Source organism: Geotrypetes seraphini, chromosome 6, assembly GCF_902459505.1.
Source record: "Geotrypetes seraphini chromosome 6, aGeoSer1.1, whole genome shotgun sequence".
NCBI classification, from domain to species: domain Eukaryota; kingdom Metazoa; phylum Chordata; class Amphibia; order Gymnophiona; family Dermophiidae; genus Geotrypetes; species Geotrypetes seraphini.
This window is the reverse complement of record NC_047089.1, coordinates 226,449,105-226,468,098: the sequence shown is the minus strand read 5'-3', so window position 1 is coordinate 226,468,098 and position 18,994 is coordinate 226,449,105. Positions and strand designations below refer to the sequence as shown.

The window sequence follows — 18,994 nt, the reverse complement described above, 5'->3', positions numbered from 1 at the left end:
GCAGAACCTGAGCTCCCTTCAGTTATTCCGCAAACAACTGAAAACCTGGCTTTTCAGCAAATTGTAGCTCTATCCTTCCCCCCTTTCTCTCCCCCCTTCTACACATAAGTTCATGTAATCCTTTTTCTTCTTCTCTACCCACTATTTTAAGTTCTTATAAACTGTGTCGAGCTCCATTCTCATGGAGATGATGCGGTATATAAACTTAAGGTTTAGATTAGATTAGATTAGACATGGAGGGAGGGGAAGAGAGACATTGGATAAGGCAGAAGGAAGGAAAGATGCTAGATATACTAGAAAAGGGACAGAGATGCTGGACAAAGAGAAAGGGGAAAGAAGAGATACTGGACAAAAAAGAATAGATGCTAGACATCTGGTATGGGGATAGGAAAGGGGAGATGCTGGAGGGAAGGAGGCAGGGAGGGTAGGAAGAAGAGAGGCTGGTCTATGGGGAGGCTGCAAGACTTAAGGCTTGCCTTGTGGTTAATAACCTTGGGCTGGCCCTGATATCACCTCACCATTTTTCTGCACTATAATCTCCTATATTACGGCAGTGTTTCTCAGACATGGTCTTCAGGATCCACTAGGTTTCCAGGATATCTACAATGAGTAAGCATTTATGAGTAAGCACTCGTTTTAAGCATATTGGGGGGTGTGGGTCCTGAAAACCATATTGGTTAGGTGGGTCCAATGAACTGGATTGAGAATCAGTGCTTTGCAGAGACATCAAACGAACAGATATGTTTTCTAAGCCCTTTTAGTACCATCAGGTACTGTATACTCATGCATACTGAAACTTTTGGGATTGCCCTCAGCATTGCTGCACGCCAGGTGATTGCTTAGGTCTGCTTAATTGAAAAGCTGGCTCTGTTGCAATATCTGTGGGTAAACTGTACAACTGCAATGATTGTGTTCACTCAGTGATTAAGTGCAAGTTCCTGTTTGCTTGTATCTTTGGACCTGGATCTTTGCAAATGAGATAACAGATATCGGAGGCCAGACTTTGAAGTATGCTTCATTTTACACACACTTGCAGGTAAGGGAGGCGGAGTGTGGCACAGTGATTGAAGCTTCAGCACTCTGAGTTTGTGGGTTCAAACCCACGCTGCTCCATGTGACCCTGGGCAAGTCATTCAATCCCCCCATTGTCCCAGTTACATTAGATAGATTGTGAGACCACCAGCATAGACATGGAAAAATGCTCAAATGCCTGAATAAATTCATGTGAACCATCTTGAGTTCCCTTGGGAGAACAATATAGAAAATTAAATATATAGAAATGTTTTGGACCATTCAAGGGGCTTTCAGTGACATGAATTTACATAAATGTCCTGCACCCATAGAGGTCACTATGAAGTGGCATAGGGAAGCAGGTACCACCCCTAAAAATATGCCTTGCTACCCCAATCCCAACCAGACATTCTAAGCTGAAAGGTGTTAAAATAAAATAAATCCCAATAAATAAATAAGGTGGTCTGGCTGGGGTTGCCCAAATGAGCTCTCTCTGCTCTCTAGGGGTCCTATGGGCAAGAATGATGCCCACTTCATCCTGCCCATCTTTTCACAATTCCCTCCGTTCAACAGTTATTCTACGACGCAACTCATAAAACCATTTACCCTGAGCTCTTTAAAAAATTTCTTATAGAAAATTTGAAGTTTCCGGCTGACCAGATACCACCAATAAATAAATTGTTCTATTTGCTTGCATCAAGGAAAAATTTTGAGACCAATGAATTAACCTGCATCTGATAGTTTACCTGCTGACACTGATTTACAGAACTTAACGGCAGTTTTGGAAAGCTCGTATTCTGATGTTAAAGAGAGAGCTACACTGATAGTTAGTTTTATATTTGAGCAAGATCTTAATTCTATAATGAGATTATTTTTCAAGAGCTCCGTTTCACAATTTTGTGGCCAAAAAATGTGGTTATATCATGATGTAACAAAATTAACCCAAGAAAGGCGCAAGTTATTTCTTGCAATGAGAGATGAGACAAAGATATTGGGTGCTACCTTTATGCTAACCTAACCCTGCAAGTGTATTATTAAATATATGGGTTTGAAATATAGTATATTTTATGCGCCCGATCAGCTAAGATCCTTTTTGGACCTCAAGGGGTTTATCAGAGACGGAGTGTCTGGTTCAAATAATTAGTAACTAGGAAGTTTGACGTATTAAGGCTTTTCCTAAATAGTTTCCTGTAACTTATCTCTCGGTAATTTAGATTCCTCCTTTCCTTCTATTTGTGGTCTAAGGAAGAGCTATTTCCATAAGATTGTTATTACTTCTCAGTTTGTATTTAGATTTATTTTCATGTTGGATTATGGCTCTGTATTTCCTTAAACAAGTTGTTATACTTGTGAAAAAATTATAATTAATTAAAATAGCTCCTGGACCCCTACAGCGACTTTTCTTTTTACTTTGAAGCTTTCTTTGGTCCCGGTTAAACCGGGTGTTACTGCCTTTGTTCAGAGGGCCATTTTTGTGGGTATAAAGACTATCTTACAATGTTGGTTGACTCCGCAGACTCCTACTGTCTCTCACTGGCGGACCCATATGATCCATCTGGTGGGATATGAACGCCAGGCTATTCCGGACCTGGACTCTAAGCAGGGTACTTTATTTCTTTGTTGTTGGATGCCTTTCTGTTCTACTTTATCACCCACAGCTAGAAATCGCTTGTTATACTGATTTACTCACATGCTTTGTTTGGTGGTGTGGCTGTTCCCGGGGAGGGGGGGGGGGGGGGGGGGGTGGTTGGTGGGTGGGTAGGTGGGGCTTTGTATACTGTGTATTGCTTTGTTTTGACTGTTTGTATATTGGCTGGTTTACTGAAAATTTAATAAAATAGATTTAAACATAATTAATTAAAATAAAATAAAAAACCAAAAACCATTTACTCAGTGGTAGCACCTAGATAATGGAACTCTCTCCCAATAACTTTGAGACAGGAAACTAATTCTAATAATTTCAAGTCTAATCTCAAAACCTCTCTCTTTAAAGATGCATACGAGATTTAGTCCAAGAGCTCTACTCAGGTTACTTCCCTTATCCTTCCCACCTATTTACAATCCCTTCCCTAAAAATAATTAATACCAGACGCAAAGGGGATCATTTCAATATACGCTCCCCAGTTGCCTTCTTTTCTAAGAGGGGAATCAGCTCTTGATAGATTCAAGAGCCCTTTAAAGTCCTTTTTGTATAAGGACACTTTTGAAGATTAAACCTGGATCCCAGTTCTTCAACTTACCATGATCCAGCATTTTTTCTTTAATATATAGGATGCATCATTTTTATATTTTACTCTCCCAATTGTATCTCCCTTATTTGTGTCTTTTTCTTCATTTATTGTAGTTCTAACCTTATTCCTTATGTGGCAGGTTAGTCCATGGCTGTTCTTGTCTATGTTACCGTATATATGTTTTACTATATCCATGATTTTATTATGTATACTGCTTAGAAATTATTATAAGCGATAGCATCAAATTTTAAATAAACCTGATCATGTCTAGTCCATTAAGATTTTTAACATGTATCTCTTCACCCTATTTTTTTTAAAAAAGAGTTTTATTAGAATTTGTATAATGCAAACCGCTTTGGAAATTGAGGTGGAATATCAAGCCATAATAAACTTGAAACTGGTCACAAAATGGCCGCTGTGGCCTCTAGCAGCAGTCTTGTGGTACTTGTAAGTACCTTGAGACTGCTGGTAAGGGCTGTGGTGCCGTTTGGTGACCAAAGCCATGATCAGCTGGAGTGAGTGGGCATCACTGCTCCTGAGGGAACCCCCCAGACCACCAGGGATATACAAGATATGGTAGGAGGCCTATAGGGATGGGGACTCGGTCAGAGTCAAACAAAAACTGCAGGCTATGCACAAGGTGCAGGCAAAATTTATTGTTCTAATATTTAAATGCAGTAATATACAACCTTATTATCAACCAAAGGACCCAACATGGGCAACACCTTCCTCAGGAGTCCTATTAAATATAGATATCAGTCCATGAAATTATTTAATTAAAATTTGAAAATTCTATATGACAAAACAGAATGGTGAGAGTCTTCATCATCAGGGGTGGGAGGGAGGAGGTTCAGGATCGTGGGGGAGGAAGGGGGACGTCGGAATGCATGATGCTGCTACTTGGTGTCAGGTCAAAAGCGCGCCGGGACAAAGGCGCGCGCAGACAAATGAGCGCAACGCGGAGCCGCGCGCCGAAGAAAATGACTGTTTTAAAGGGCCCCCCCACTTTACTTTACACAGATCGCGCCACGTTGTGGGGCGTTGTGGGGGGTTTGGGGGGTTGTAACCCCCCACATTTTACTGAAAACTTCACTTTTTCCCTAAAAAACAGGGAAACGGTTAAGTTTCCAGTATAATGAGGGGGGGTTACAACCCCCCAAAGCCCACACAACGCCGCTGTGATCTGTATTAAGTAAAGTGGGGGGGGGTTCCCCAACAAAACTCCCCCGTCGGAGCCCCTAAAAACACCCTTTTTCTTCGGCGCGCGCTTCCATCTTGCGCTCAGTTGTCGGTGCGCGCCTTTGTCTTCGGCGGTTTTGTCTATGAACCTGCTACTTTGAAGTTAACAAGCCAATATTTAGACTAGTGCCCAGCTAGCTCAGAGAGTACAAGGCAAGCCTTTTTGCTGTGCTAACTGTAGTCAGTTACTTAACTAGCTAGTCATCAGAATATTGCCACTAATGGATTAAGTAATGCCCACAGACCACCCCAGCACTAACTGAACACTGCAGTGATGGCTAGTGCTAATTTCACTGTCCAGGTAAGTGCCGCCAAATATCTGCAGTTAGGTAGGCTCAAGTGATTAAACCAAGCAGAAAGCTCTTCTTCCCAGTTAAATCGATTTGAATATCGACCAGTAAACTGAATGATACATTTGCAAGGAAAACAAAAGGTGGCTCCGGTTGCTACCACCTTACGCCTAAACTGTAAAAAGGCATTTCTCCTGACCTGAGTAACCTTAACCACCTCATTCTTTGGCCACAAAAGAAACCATCTCTATGCTTGTAATAGTTCTTAAACAAAACAAGGATTTTGTCACAGAAAATAAAACTATGGCAGATGTGTTTGAAGGATAATTTGAAATGTGATGCCCTGGAGAAGGCTGGTCTCAAATATGTTTTATTTATGTGTCTAGAGTGGATTGGCTGCTGATGTCATTCTTGATGGCTTTTAAGGCCTTTTTGCGCTGCCCCCCCTTCAGCTCCTCTCTCTCTCTCCAGCCTGCCTTGAGGTCCGTTTGGATTCTTGATTCATGGGTTCCTAAGGAAGGGACGTTGTTCCCGAAATCAGGCTTGGTTGAACCTGGTTGCGGTATTTCATCTACGCTATTCCCGCACCCTTGGATGTTGAATGAAGACTCTTCAAGCTAAGTTGCTTTTTTGATTTTTTGCTGGGAGTTGGCTGGGGGGTTCCCTGAGTGATTGCAGTTTGTGATTCCATTTTTTCACTTGTGTTCATTGTGCACTTGTTTGGTATTGTGTTATTTAATTTCAAAATGCACTATAGGTACCCCATGATGGTGTGTAGGTGGGGGCTTTTTAGCCTCTACCTTTTCGCTTGAAGCGTTGGAGTTTTTCTCCCGTCGCTTATCCTGCGCACTGAGGGTACCTTACACTCTTATTATTACCTTAGTATACATATTTCTTTTGAGCTTTTTGTATGCCGGTGGTTTTGCTGTTCTGCAATCACTCACGGAACCTTTGACCATTTTTTGCCTCATTGTTGGATTCTTTCAAGTTTCGTTGGCAATTTTTTTTTGGAGTTTGTTGTTCTAGAGTGGAAGGAACAGTTGGTGGGACTATAAGGCAGAAAGAGCAGTTAGTGGGTTCATTCAAGGCAGTTAGCAGTTAGTTGGACAGTTGGAATCATTCCCACAAGATCTACTTTAATAGTGGTTTTGGGGTATGAAGTGTGCAAGACTGTTTTGTTTAAATGTTTCCTACTTTCACTTTTCTAGTGGGTACTAACATAAAGAATGACATGGTGACAAAATTTGTTACCGTCCCTGTCCTCACAGATAATTGCGGGAAACTAGCCTGTGTCATTCTTTAGCGTCTATCTCAACCTCGGTCTTTCTACACCAGCATTCTTCAGTGAAAGGCTTAAGGGTCAGTGGCTGTGTCCATTCATACTCTGATTCTTATGTGAGCCAAGTATAGGATAATGAAGCCATTGTGACATCACTGCTAAGGCTGGCTCTTAGGCATTGGTGGAATGAGGCATTATGACATCACAGTCTAAGCTCTGGAATGTTGCTACTCTTTGGGTTTCTGTCAGGTACTTGGGACCTGGGTTGGCCACTGCTGGAAACAGGATATTGGGCTTGATGGACCTTCAGTCTGTCCCAGTATGGTAACGGTTATGGTCTTACGTTCTAACCATCCAGTATCATTCTTTAGTGTCTTTCTCAACCTCAGTCCTTCTACACCAGCATTCTTCAATGCAAGGCTTGAGGGTCAGTGGCTGGGCCCATTCATACTCTGATTCTTCCTTCTCTCCTTAAAGAATGGCATGGGGATGGTTTTCTGCGGTTAAATGCGGGGATGGGGATGTGACAAATTCTGCTACCTCCAGTGCAGGCAGTATAAACATTGCCCCCTTAATGGAGGTCCACAGAGGCTGGCATTTCTCTAAAATATTTCTGAAAGGAGCTCTTTCCTGTTTCTCAAACCAGAACACGTGTCCACACGGACAGCCTTTTGTAGCTCTAAGGCACAGGTGTCAAAGTCGGTCCTCGAGGGCCGGAATCCAGTCGGGTTTTCAGGATTTCCCCAATGAATATGCATGAGATCTATGTGCATGCACTGCTTTCAATGCATATTCATTGGGGAAATCCTGAAAACCCGACTGGATTACGGCCCTCGAGGAGGGACTTTGACACCCCTGCTCTAAGGTACTAACTTGTTTTGTAACATTCTGTTCAGAATGTATATATCAGTGGTTCCCAAACCTGTCCTGGGGGACCCCCAGCCAGTCAGGTTTTCAAGATATCCTTAATGAATATGCATGAGAGAGATTTGCATACCTGTCACTTCCATTATATGCAAATCTCTCTCATGCATATTCATTAGGGATATCTTGAAAACCTGACTGGCTGGGGGTCCCCCAGGACAGGTTTGGGAACCACTGGTATATATGAATGTAGTTTATTTTTGGGTCAAACAACCCAAAAATGGGGGTCTCGGTTTATATTCAAGTCTTCCCCCTCTCTGACCCATCGCAGGCCTCTCCCTGAGCCTACCTTAAGCCCTGTTGGTCTAGTGGTGACACTCTATTTTCAAATTTGTTCACCGGTCTTGTGGTGAGCCAAGGCAAGAGTGATCCTCCTATGCTCCTGCCCTGTGAAGTCTCACTGCTCCAAATGGCTGATGTGAGCTCCCACAGTAACCTTGTGAGACTGCTGTGAGTTTCTATTACCTCAGGTTATATTTGGATGGGTTTATATTCGAGTATATATGGTAATTTTAGGTTAGAGCACATTAAATTAATTTGCAAACACTATATTTTTAGAGGTGAATTAACAGAGGAAATGTATTCTATTAAATTTGCATCTCTAATTATTTATAATTAAGGCATCTCATTTTTTATGACTGATACCATTCTGTGAATTATCTCTTTGCCATTACTGGTATAATTAAGTGACTTGGGGGTCATGTCATAAACCAAACTGCAGACTGTTAAAGTGGTAACATTGTGAGGTTTTGTGGGTTGTTTTGGGTTTTTTTTGACAGTTTGGGAGGTGGTGTAGCTCCCTTTGTGCAATATGTGGTGAGAACGGAAGGGAGGAGTAATCACACAGGCTGGCATGCTCAGAGCACATTTCACACTTTCAGAAGATCAGGCCACAGGATATGTCATTTATAGAATGCTGTGACCTGGATTGACCACCATGAAGAGGGTATACTGGGCTAGATGGAGCATTGGTCTGACCCAGTAAGGCTATTCTTATGTTATGACATCGTGTTTCCATATCTCTGTCATATGAACATTCTAATACTTTGTCTATTATGAGTTTCATTTGTGCTGTGCCAATAACATAAATATTATATCTGTGCTATATCAATGTTATTCTGTGCATCCCAGTGGCGTACCAAGATGGGGGTGGGGGGGCGGTACACCCCAGGTGCACGCTCCAAGGGGGTGCACAGCCGGCCGGATACGGAACCTCCCGTGCTGCTTCAAACGGCACTTCTGAGCGGCTGCCGTACTTAGAGCAGAGTCGGCAGCCGCGCTGAAGTGAAGAAGGTCCCACGATGACTGGGAAGAGGTAAGTGACGTCGGGGGGGGGGGGGGGGTGGACCGGCAGCCGCAGTCATCGCGGGATCTTGCCGCAACTAACTGCGTCTGCCGGCCCAACCCCCTCCGACGTAACTTACCTCTTCCAGCAGAAGCAGAAGCAGTCATCGTGGGACCTTTGGGATGGAGAAAGAAAGGAGGTCAGAGTGGTATGGAATCATGCTGAAGGGTGACAAAGGGGGGTCAGGGTGATATGGAATCATGCTGAAGGGTGACAAAGGGGGATCAGGGTGGTATGGAATCATGGTGAAGGGTGAGAAAGGGGGTCAGGGTGGTATGGAATCATAATGAAGGGTGAGAAAGGGGGTCAGGGTGGTATGGATGCGTGGTGGAGGGAGAGAAAGGGGCAGATGCTGATGGAATTGCAGGGAAAGAGACATAAGGAGGAACGATACTGCATAGAATTGGGTTGTAGGGAGCGAAAGGGGGCAGATGCTGATGGAAGTGGGGGGAAAGAGAGAGAAGGGGCAGATGATGGAAGTGGGGAGAGAGAAGAGGGTAGATGATGGAAGGAGGGAGGAAAGAGAGAGAAGGGGCAGATGATGGAAGTGGAGAGAAGGAGAGAGAAGAGGGCAAATGATGGAAGGAGGGGATAAATAAAAGTATTGAGTTAGGGAAATACTGGAGGGGCTGAGGGAAAGAGGTGGCGAGCTGTAGGTAGACAGTAAAAAAGGAAATTGATGAGATGGTAGTAAGAACGTAATCTAGATGGATGCAGAAAATAAATTGAAAAGGAAAATGAGGGAAGAAAGGGATTGCAGAAGAGAGGTGTGGGAGAGGGAAGGAGAGGAGAGAGATGCCAGACCAATGGGGGTGAAAGGAGAGATGGAAGGGGGAGGCATACAGTTTCTGGAAGGGGCATCGAAGGAGAGAAGATGCCATATAGGGACAGAGAGATGGCAGACTGTGGATGGAAGGAAGAGAGTAACAAGAAGATGAGGAAAGCAGAAACCAGAGAAGATAAAGGTAGAAAAAAATTTCTATTTATTTATTGCTTTAGGAGACATGTGTCATTGTTTCTGTGGTGTTCAATTTAACCTTTGTCTATGTATTTCTATTTTATCCCCCTTTTTACAAAACTGTGGAGCGTTTTTTAGCGCCAGCCGTGGTGGTAGCAGCTCTGATGCCCAGAATTCTATGAGCGTCAGAGCTGTTACCACCGTGGCTAAAATCCACACTACAGTTTTGTAAAAGGGGGAGGGGTTAGTTTGTGATGACATATTCCATCTGTGTTTTCTGTGTTCTGTGTGTTCGAAAGACATGGTTTTCTGTTAGGATTGACGGTGTAGGATTGATCTGTACTAGTCTGGCTTGTTTAGTTTTACAATGGGTGTATTGATGTTGTACAGCTCACTGCATATGTAAGATGCTGCCTTTTTCTAGGTATTCATGTGTGACATGTGGCTTGTTACTAAAAATCATGTTTTTCGTACAGATGGGGGGGGTGCCAAAAAATGATGGGCCCCAGGTGTCACATATGTTAGGTATACTTCCAATAGGAGACTGGGTGGTCATAAGATGTTATAGCAATAAAAATTGTACACCAGGTTAAAAACCAGGGGTTATCCAGAGCATACCCTCAGAAAAGCTTACAAGCGAGCGAAATATTTAAACAGGGACCTTTTGTTCCTCCCTAGAGACAAAACGACAGAAGATAACATAGCCACATGCATTTTGCAATATTCCCCGAGTGTGAATGGTATTACCAAGATTTTGAGGAAACATTGGGATTTGTTGGCAGTACATCCCATATATACCGAAACTCATCTTCGCATAGCATTCACCAGACAGAAAAATCTGAAGGAATTACTAAGTCCTGCTGACATTAGTTTTGTTTCATCTCAAATTAAAGGTTTAAGCACTGAATCAACAGGACATTTCAAGTGTGGAAAGTGTCTAACATGTGCTATCACTGCGGAGTTTGCTGATCACTTTGTACATCCTGGTACAAGAAAAATCTACAGGCTCAAACATCTTACGTCTTGCTCTACAATGTTCGTAGTATATATTATTTTTTGCCCTTGTTTAAAGATCTACGTAGGACAAACTATGCCAATCACAGCAATGAAATCTCACTGCCACAATCAGCTGAGCGGCCACAGCAGGGAACTCGCCCCCCTCCCCCCCCCCACATGTAGTCAGCCAGCAGGAAGGATGCCCACTCCCTCCTGCCGCCACCCCCGAACCTCCACCTGACACTGTCTGCGGCAGGAGGGATGCCCACTCCCTCCCACCACCATTCCCGAACCCCCCAACACTGTCCACTGCAAGAGGGATGCCCACTCCCTGCTGCCGCTGACCCCATTGACCTGCCAACCCAATGACACCCCCCCCTCATCCAATTAGCTGGAGGGATGCCCACTCCCTCCTGCCATAGCCCCATCTATCCCTTGAACCCCAGACACTCCCCAATACACGCGTATTACAGAACATAAGAGTTGCCTGCATAATAACAAGTTACAAGCTCTCCTGGTAGTACATTGTTTGGAACAGAATCACACCTTTGAAGATCTGCGTTGTTTTGTCATAGATCATATAGAAGAAGGAACTAACAATCGCCCTATTCGTTTATTGCGAGCAGAGCAATTTTGGATTCACTTACTCAACAGTGAAGAGCCTGTTGGGCTAAACCAGAGACTGGATTGGAGTACGTTATATTAGTACTTTAAGATTTCAGTACAACATCTAAATTAAAACCAGAAGGAAGAAAATAGAAAAAGAACAAAGAAAAAAATAAAAAATAAAAAATTTTCACACACTTAACATTTTTCATTTTGAATTACATATTTTTCATTTTTATATCTATTTTTATTTTTATTCTCATTTCTATTTTCATTTTTACATTTACTTTTACATTTATTTTTGTTGGAGTGGAGAAGATTGTTATTGTTTTTGTTAGATTTCTCTCAGCTGTCACGTTATCCTTTCATTCACTTCCGGTTGGTGACGTGTCCAACCGGGAAGATTTTAAAAACCGAAATCCCGGAGCCGCCCCAGGGGAGCCATTTTTTGGACTTTTTGAAGCGTTGGTATTCGCTCTTGTTTAGGTACGTTTTTGCTTTGTTATAGTAAGAAGTAAACTCATTGTGAAACTGCTAAGTTCCTATGTTTTTTCTTCTCTTTGCAGACTGATCGGTCGGGTCACACCCTGATGTAGCCTGTCGGTGAAACGCTGGCCTCCGTCGGTGTGCCGATCAGCTCTAAGATAAGTGGTTTTTTTGCTTCTATCTTTAATTCATTATTTATGTGAAGCACAGTTTTTGATTCAATTGCTCACTTTTGTAAGAAGGTTTTGCCTATGAGGTTACCGCTTAACCACCTTTGAGATCCACTATTGTGGAGGTGGGAGAGCCTTTTCTGAGGCTTTTTCCTTCTTTTTGAGCAATAAAGAATTGATATTGGTTTCTCAGAGCTTCTGCAGTACATTTTTATTGCTATAACATCTTATGACCACACCAGTCTCCTATTGGAAGTGTAGTTTATACATACATTGGTTTTCAATACATCTGAGTTGTTTATAGATATACATATGTTAGGTATGCCACTGGTGCTCCCTGTTATAATATAACATTAGTACCCTGCTGACATTGATCATATTTCTGTTATATCATTGTTCAACTGTGCTGTTTTAACCCACCGGATTCTATGTAAGTTATCCAAAGCTGGGAATCCAAATTTGGGTGCAGATTTTCACTATTCATGGGCATTTTCGCTTATTCGTGGTCATGCAAAGCTTCTTCGATCAGGAAGTGACGTCAGAACAGAGCCGAGGCAGGAACAAGCAGCAAGTGCAAGATGATAATCGCACTGGTTAATGTTTTAAGGAGGTGTGCGGGAGAAGGGTGACACCGGCATCCCCCGTGAAGACGGCGCCTGGGCGTTCCACCCCCCCCAACCCCCTTACTACGCCACTGTTTCTGATACTGCAGTATCATATTTATCCTATCGTTAGGGTTCAATCTATGTCCAAGTTTACCTCATTGCTTGTATTCGTGCATGTTACTCTTGTTATGCTGTTAAAAGCTTAGTCAGGCTGTACCTGCTGTACACGCCTTGGGTGAGTAAGTAAATAAAGGCTGATAGCTGCATCTTGAGCCAGTGATTAAAGATGAACTGTGTCTGTCCAGAAATGGTTTGGTGGTTAGAACAATGTGTCACTTCTACTTTTGTGGATAACTCCCTATTATAATTATTCTCATATTCGCTTTGAGGCCCTATAAGACCTTGGCATTTTGGCCACTAGGGGCACAGTCTATAAGTGGACGCTTTCTTTTATGCATCCAAATACCATGCAGTGAAAGACTATTCTATAACAATATCTAGGTGTGGGGGGGGGGCTATATAGAGTCCTTGTGTCGAGTGAGTGTTGAGGGGTGTCTGGGTGTATTGGGGAGTGTCTGGGGTTCAAGGGATAGATGGGGCTATGGCAGGAGGGAGTGGGCATCCCTCCAGCTAATTGGATGAGGGGGGGGTGTCATTGGGTTGGCAGGTCAATGGGGTCAGCGGCAGCAGGGAGTGGGCATCCCTCTTGCAGTGGACAGTGTTGGGGGGTTCGGGAATGGTGGTGGGAGGGAGTGGGCATCCCTCCTGCCGCAGACAGTGTCAGGTGGAGGTTCGGGGGTGGCGGCAGGAGGGAGTGGGCATCCTTCCTGCTGGCTGACTACATGTGGGGGGGGGGGAGGGGGGCGAGTTCCCTGCTGTGGCCGCTCAGCTGATTGTGGCAGTGAGATTTCATTGCTTGGCATAGCGGCCTCGTCTATTTGAAATGTAGATCAGCTTTTTGTTGGCCTACATTTCAGGCACCTATCGCAGCCCTAGGGAGACGCCTAGGGTTGCTTAAACTCGCTCAAGGCTACATCCGGGTGAAACCACGCCCACTTCCACGTCCAGCCTTGGGCAAGCTTAAGCGGTCCAAGGCACCTCCCTGCACTCGCAAAAGACACCTATAATGTAAGCGGCTTGCCTCGGGTTTTTTTGGTTTGTTTGTTTTTTTAGAAAACGTGCGTCCCGATTGGCTGGTTAGATAGTGGTAGGACGCCTACCACTATCTACCATCGGGATGTCATTTATAGAATTTGATGCTAATACCCCGGGCCGCAGTAGAATCCTCTAGCACAGCTTAGTAAAAGAAGGCCTATATTATGTATTGTCATTTGTAAACTGCCTAGATTTAGGTGGTGTACAAATTTTTTTAAATAAATAAATGTTGGAGGCCTATTACAAGCTCCACCCAAAGCCTTAAACAGTTGCCAAACTGAAGAAAGCACTGCAGATGATCTGGCACCACCCCAGGGACGGAAGGACAAGGCTGTTAAAACTTCAAAGCAACTGAAGGCCTATATTAAAGTTAGGGATGGAAACTTTGAGCATTCAGGGTGATTAGAACACTGTATCGTTTGAATGATGTTATTTTACTGTGTTTTAGCTCAAAACATTTTTTAATGTACAAAAATTGCTAGGTAGTAACACTAAAATGTCAGTAACATCAACCTAGCTTAAGATAATTACCCCCCTCTCCCTTTTATAAAACCGCAAAAGCGTTTTTTAGCGCCAGCTGGCGCACTAAATGCCATGCGCTGCTCCAACGCTCATAGAAACATGATGGCAGACAAAGGTCAAATGGCCCATCTAGTCTGCTCATCCGCAGTAATCATTATCTCCTCCTTTCCCTATTGGCTAAGGATCTTAACATTTGCATCTCCTCTTCCTATAGGCTAAAGCTCTTTACACCTGCATTGTGCTGTCATAGAACTTTATAGTTATAGAAACATTATAACATGATGGCAGATTAAGGCCAAATGGCCCATCGAGTCTGCCCATCTGCAGGAACCATTATCCCTTTCTCTCTCAGAGATCCCACGTGCCTATCCCAGGCCCTCTTGAATTCAGACACAGTCTCTGTTTCCACCACCTCTTCCGGGAGACTGTTCCACACATCTACCACCCTTTCTGTAAAAAAGTATTTTCTTAGATTACTCCGGAGCCTATCACCTATGAGTGTCAGAGCAGTGCATAGCATTCAGCATGCAGCTAACACTAAAAACTGCTTTTGCGGTTTTGTAAAAGGGGGGATGGGGTAAATGCTGTTTAATAGTAATATGTAAGTGTGATGAGTAAATAATAAATGTAGAATTTCTCAAAGCAGTTGATGAGAAAATGGCAAAAAAAATTCTAGGGCAATGTTCTTCAACCACCGGTCCGTGGAACGGTGCAAGTCCTCAGAAATTTCCTGCCGGTCCACAGGGCCGGCATGTGCATCGGGCCTCATTCAGTACTCTTCCGATACCGGTCCATGGTGCGATCAACGCGGCATTGTCTTCGGGCCGGCTCCCTCTTCCTGAGTGCTACAGTGCACAAAGCCGTGGGAAGAGGCTCCTAGGCGCGTCCTGCACCTGAACCTGAAGCCTTCTCTCTGACGTCGCAACATCAGAGGGAAGGCTTCCAGATGAGGTGCAGGACGCATGTAGGAGCCTCTTCTCACAGCTTTGTGCACTGCAGCACTCAGGAAGATGGAGCAGGCCAGAAGGCAAGGCACAGCATGGAGGGAGGGAGGGAGACAACGGTAGGAGGAATGATTTTATTTTTTAATTTGGTGATCGATTTACATCTGCTGTCTGTTCAGGAAGAAATCCATTTGTTTCTTTTTCTCTGGGGTTGTACTGCTTGCAGAGTCTTGCATCTTAGGGTTTGTTTGTAAATATTAGAACTTTTAGTTTTTGGTCCTGCATTTGCATGGGGTTATCTGTTTTCTGATAGGAATGAATGTTGAGAAGCATACAGTGTGCTTTGTGTATTTTAATTTTGGAGTTAACCATTATGTGTTGTTAATACGATTATATTGTGACTGTGAAAAATGAATGGAAAAAATGGTGTTACAATTAGTACTATTATGGGGAAGGGCTCTGGTGCGGAGATTGGGTAGAGATGGGTGGGGTCTGGCCCACAACTTAGTCCACGGACCGGTGCTGGTCCACAAAATAATTATAGTCTAAGTCACAAACACCCACCTAAACTTACCAGATAAGCACAGCAAACACATAACACAGACCCCCACACACTACCCCAGTGATTACCAACCCCCCCCCCATAAAAATTTTATTCACAACTTTAAATTTCAGTCTCCAGACCATCATCACCTGGCCGCCTGGCATAGGAAAGCTTAGTCATCCAGCCCAGAGGCAGCTGAAGTTGTCTTAGGGGTGAGTTAGGGACCCATGCCCATAAGCCCCTGTAATCACTGCATTGATACTGAAACATGTGCACTGCCCTATACATCCCCAAAACCCTTTTTTACTGGCATATAAGTGGCTCCTGCAGCCATACAGGCTATTGGGGTGGTAGATAAGTGGGTCTAGGGGATTCTGGAGGTGGTTTGGGGGGCTCACCGTCACCTATAAGGGAGCTGTAGTGAGGAGAAGCCATGGCACCCTTTTTGTGAAGTTCACAGTGGTGCCCTGTAAGGTACCCCACTATTTAGGTGACATGTCTGGGTGTGCAGTCCATCACTTTGCAGACCCCTCCCACGTCCAACAGGGCTTGTTCTAGGTGTTTTGGACTTGGACGGAATGTTGGACAGAAATGTGGTATAACGATAGACGATTTAGTGGCTTGGACGATCAGATCGGCAGGACGTATAATTAGACGATTTTCGAAAGTAAAAAAAAGTTGGACGTATCTTTCGAAAATGTGTCTTAGGCTCTTTTTAACTTTGGACGACTTGCAATATGGACGTAAACGGACTTAGATGTCCCTTTCGATTATGCCCCTCCACATTTCTGTGTCTCATTGGCCACAAATTTGGTCTTGGGGTTGAAATATACAGCGTCAGCATCCATGAGGCAAACATGGTTATTTTTATTACATAGGATTTTTTGGACCCAGTTCGTTTGCAAAAATTAGATAGTTCCAAATCTAATAGATGCTGGCAGTGTAATACTGACATAGGGACCTTAGATCATCTGTTATTTTTTTGTCCACTGATATTTAAATTCTGGAAGTCGATTTGGGGACAAATAAATATTATATTAGAATCTGATATTTCATTAACATATGAAGCCATTATATGTGGTACTATGTTACACGTTAAACCTCCCCTCGATAAATATAAAAGTCGTCTCTTCCTGATCTTTACTGGAATAGCTGTTCAATTGATCACAAAAAATTGGAAAAATTATGATAGATTAAATTACACATTTTGGTGGACAATTGTATGTAATACATACAAATATGAGAAAATGAATGTTGAATGTTTGGGATACAGTGCTTTATTTAACAAAATATGGGGTCCATTGGCTTTATTTGCTGATTCACATTAAGAATTTTTGTTGTTCTAAGATTTTATCATTACACATCCGGGAGGGGGAGAGGGCGGGAGGTAATTGAAAAAAAAATATATTAAATTTTCATTTTAATTGTAATAAAGTTACTTGGTATTATCATTGTTTGATAGAAGGGTGGGTGGGTAAAGTTATGGTTTTTATATTAATTGTATGAAATGGTGTATTGAATGAAAAATTGTTCTGTATTTTAACAAATGTAATACACTGTTGCAGTTTATAAAATAATAAAAAAAATTTTAAAAATATTATATACCGTTTAAACCTAAACGGTTTACATATCGTTACATACATAATTCAATACAACAAATAAAATCAAACATTAACATATAAGGCTCCTTTTACAAAGGTGCGCTAGGAATTTACAAAGATACGCTCAGGAATTTAACGTGCGCTATTGCGTGCGTTAAGATCCTAGCGCACCTTTGTAAAAGGAGCCCTTAGACACCTATAAATGTAGGTGAGCATTTTAAATGCCTACATTTCAGGCGCCTAAGTTTTTGGAGAATCGCACTTAGCGATGCCTAAGTCACGCTCTGCCCTTAGAAACGCCTACTTAGGCGTCAGTGTCATGCGATAGATGCCTATTGCACAATTATTATTTTTAAATTATTATTGAGGCTATTAAGGGCATTTTACCAATTAAGTTAGGCTTCCTTTATAGAATCAGCCCCAAAGTGTCTGGTTAGCACGTGAGCCAGGTACTAGTGACCTGGATTGGCCACCGTGAGAATGGGCTACTGGACTTGATGGACCATTGGTCTGACCCAGTAAGGCTATTCTTATGTTCTTATGTTCTATAAACGGCACCTAACTCGGTAGGTGGCAAGTAGAGAAAGACATGGGGACAAATTTTTCCCCGTCCCCATGGAAATTCATTTTCCCTCCCCGTCCCATCCCTACAAGTTCTTTTCCTGTCCCAGCCCCATTCCTGTAAGCTCCGTCCTCATCTGCACAAGCCTCAAACACTTTAAAATCATAAGTAGCAACATTCTAGAGCTCAGATTGTGATGTCATAATGCCTCATTCCACCAATGCCTAAGCTCCGTCCTCATCTGCACAAGCCTCAAACCCTTTAAAATCATAAGCAGCAACATTCTAGAGCTCAGATTGTGATGTCATAATGCCTCATTCCACCAATGCCTAAGTTCCGTCCTCATCTGGACAAGCCTCAAACCCTTTAAAATCATAAGTGGCAACATTCTAGAGCTCAGATTGTGATGTCGTGATGCCTCATTCCACCAATGCCTAAGCTACGTCCTCATCTGCACAAGACGCAAACACTTTAAAATCATAAGTGTTCGAGGCTTGAGCGGTTAAGGCAGAGCTTACAGGAATGAGGCAGGGACGGCGGCAAAACTAGCAGGGATGGGATGGAGAAATTGAGTTCCTGCGGATACAGGGACAAATTTATCCTCGTGTCATTCTCTAATGCAGAGGCAGCAGCTCTACCAGTGAGCCCCCTTAAAGCAAAACATTCCACATTCAATTTTATTCTCCAGGAAAAAGTTTTTCTGTTTGATATTACTGAGCAATAAATTTATAGAAATTTTTGACTTCCCTCTTCCCCCAATTTCTTAGCACCCGAACACAAGACAAAGCTATGCTATGTCAAAGTGCCTTCTTCAGCCTTTGCGATATGCTGTGCCAGCTCTATACATTTTTACATTTAACACTGCATGCATAGTTATTTATTGGCTTCAGAGTACCTCGGTTGTAAAGAACAAATTTCAAGCAAAACATGAAAAATCAGAACGTTTGAAATGTGCAAGCCTACCTGCTCCAGTGCGTTGGCACCTGCAACTTGCAAACAGCAGAAACCCAAGCTGTCAGGACTTTGGTTGCGAAACGCATAACCGTTTCCTAACTGTATCTGCATGGTTTAGGTCCTAATTTGCTCAGGCTCTTATGTAGATTAATGCCTGTCTTTCAGTTAGTCTGCCATTGAAACCCATTTCCTTTACGAGCAAGCCGCGGTTGTCATGCAGAGAGTTTTAAGTGTGTAGCTGGCATAGATCTAGACATCATACTGGGCATATGTGTGTCTGGGCTGTGTTCTCTATTATGAGGAAGTTCAGTAACATGCTTCCTGCCCAGCTGTTCTAAGCCAAAGGTAAGGATGTGGTTCTTCTTGCTCAACTGTATGCAACCATTGCTTCTTGCTCTCCTAATCACAGTTATAAATTAACATGATTTATATACGAGGGTCATTTCATAAATATTTTTTAAAATTTACGTGTTACTAATTTTTTTAATTTACATGTTTCATTTTTTTTTTCAAGTATTTCTTTACAAACCTTCCATATAGTCTCCCTGCTTTGTAAATGATCGAGTCTCAAC

The 18,994-nt window shown here is 43.0% G+C and overlaps 1 protein-coding gene across 1 annotated transcript in view; it reads right to left on the bottom strand.

Annotated features, from left to right (window-relative positions):
• Positions 1-18,520, bottom strand: part of LOC117362699 (P2Y purinoceptor 8-like) — a 63,039-nt gene extending 44,519 nt beyond the window's left edge. Inside the window, exon 1 of the mRNA XM_033949518.1 lies at positions 18,432-18,520. The gene's annotated coding sequence lies outside the window, so the exon portion shown is untranslated. The remainder of the gene's footprint in view (positions 1-18,431) is intronic.
• Between the last annotated feature and the right edge of the window lie 474 nt (positions 18,521-18,994).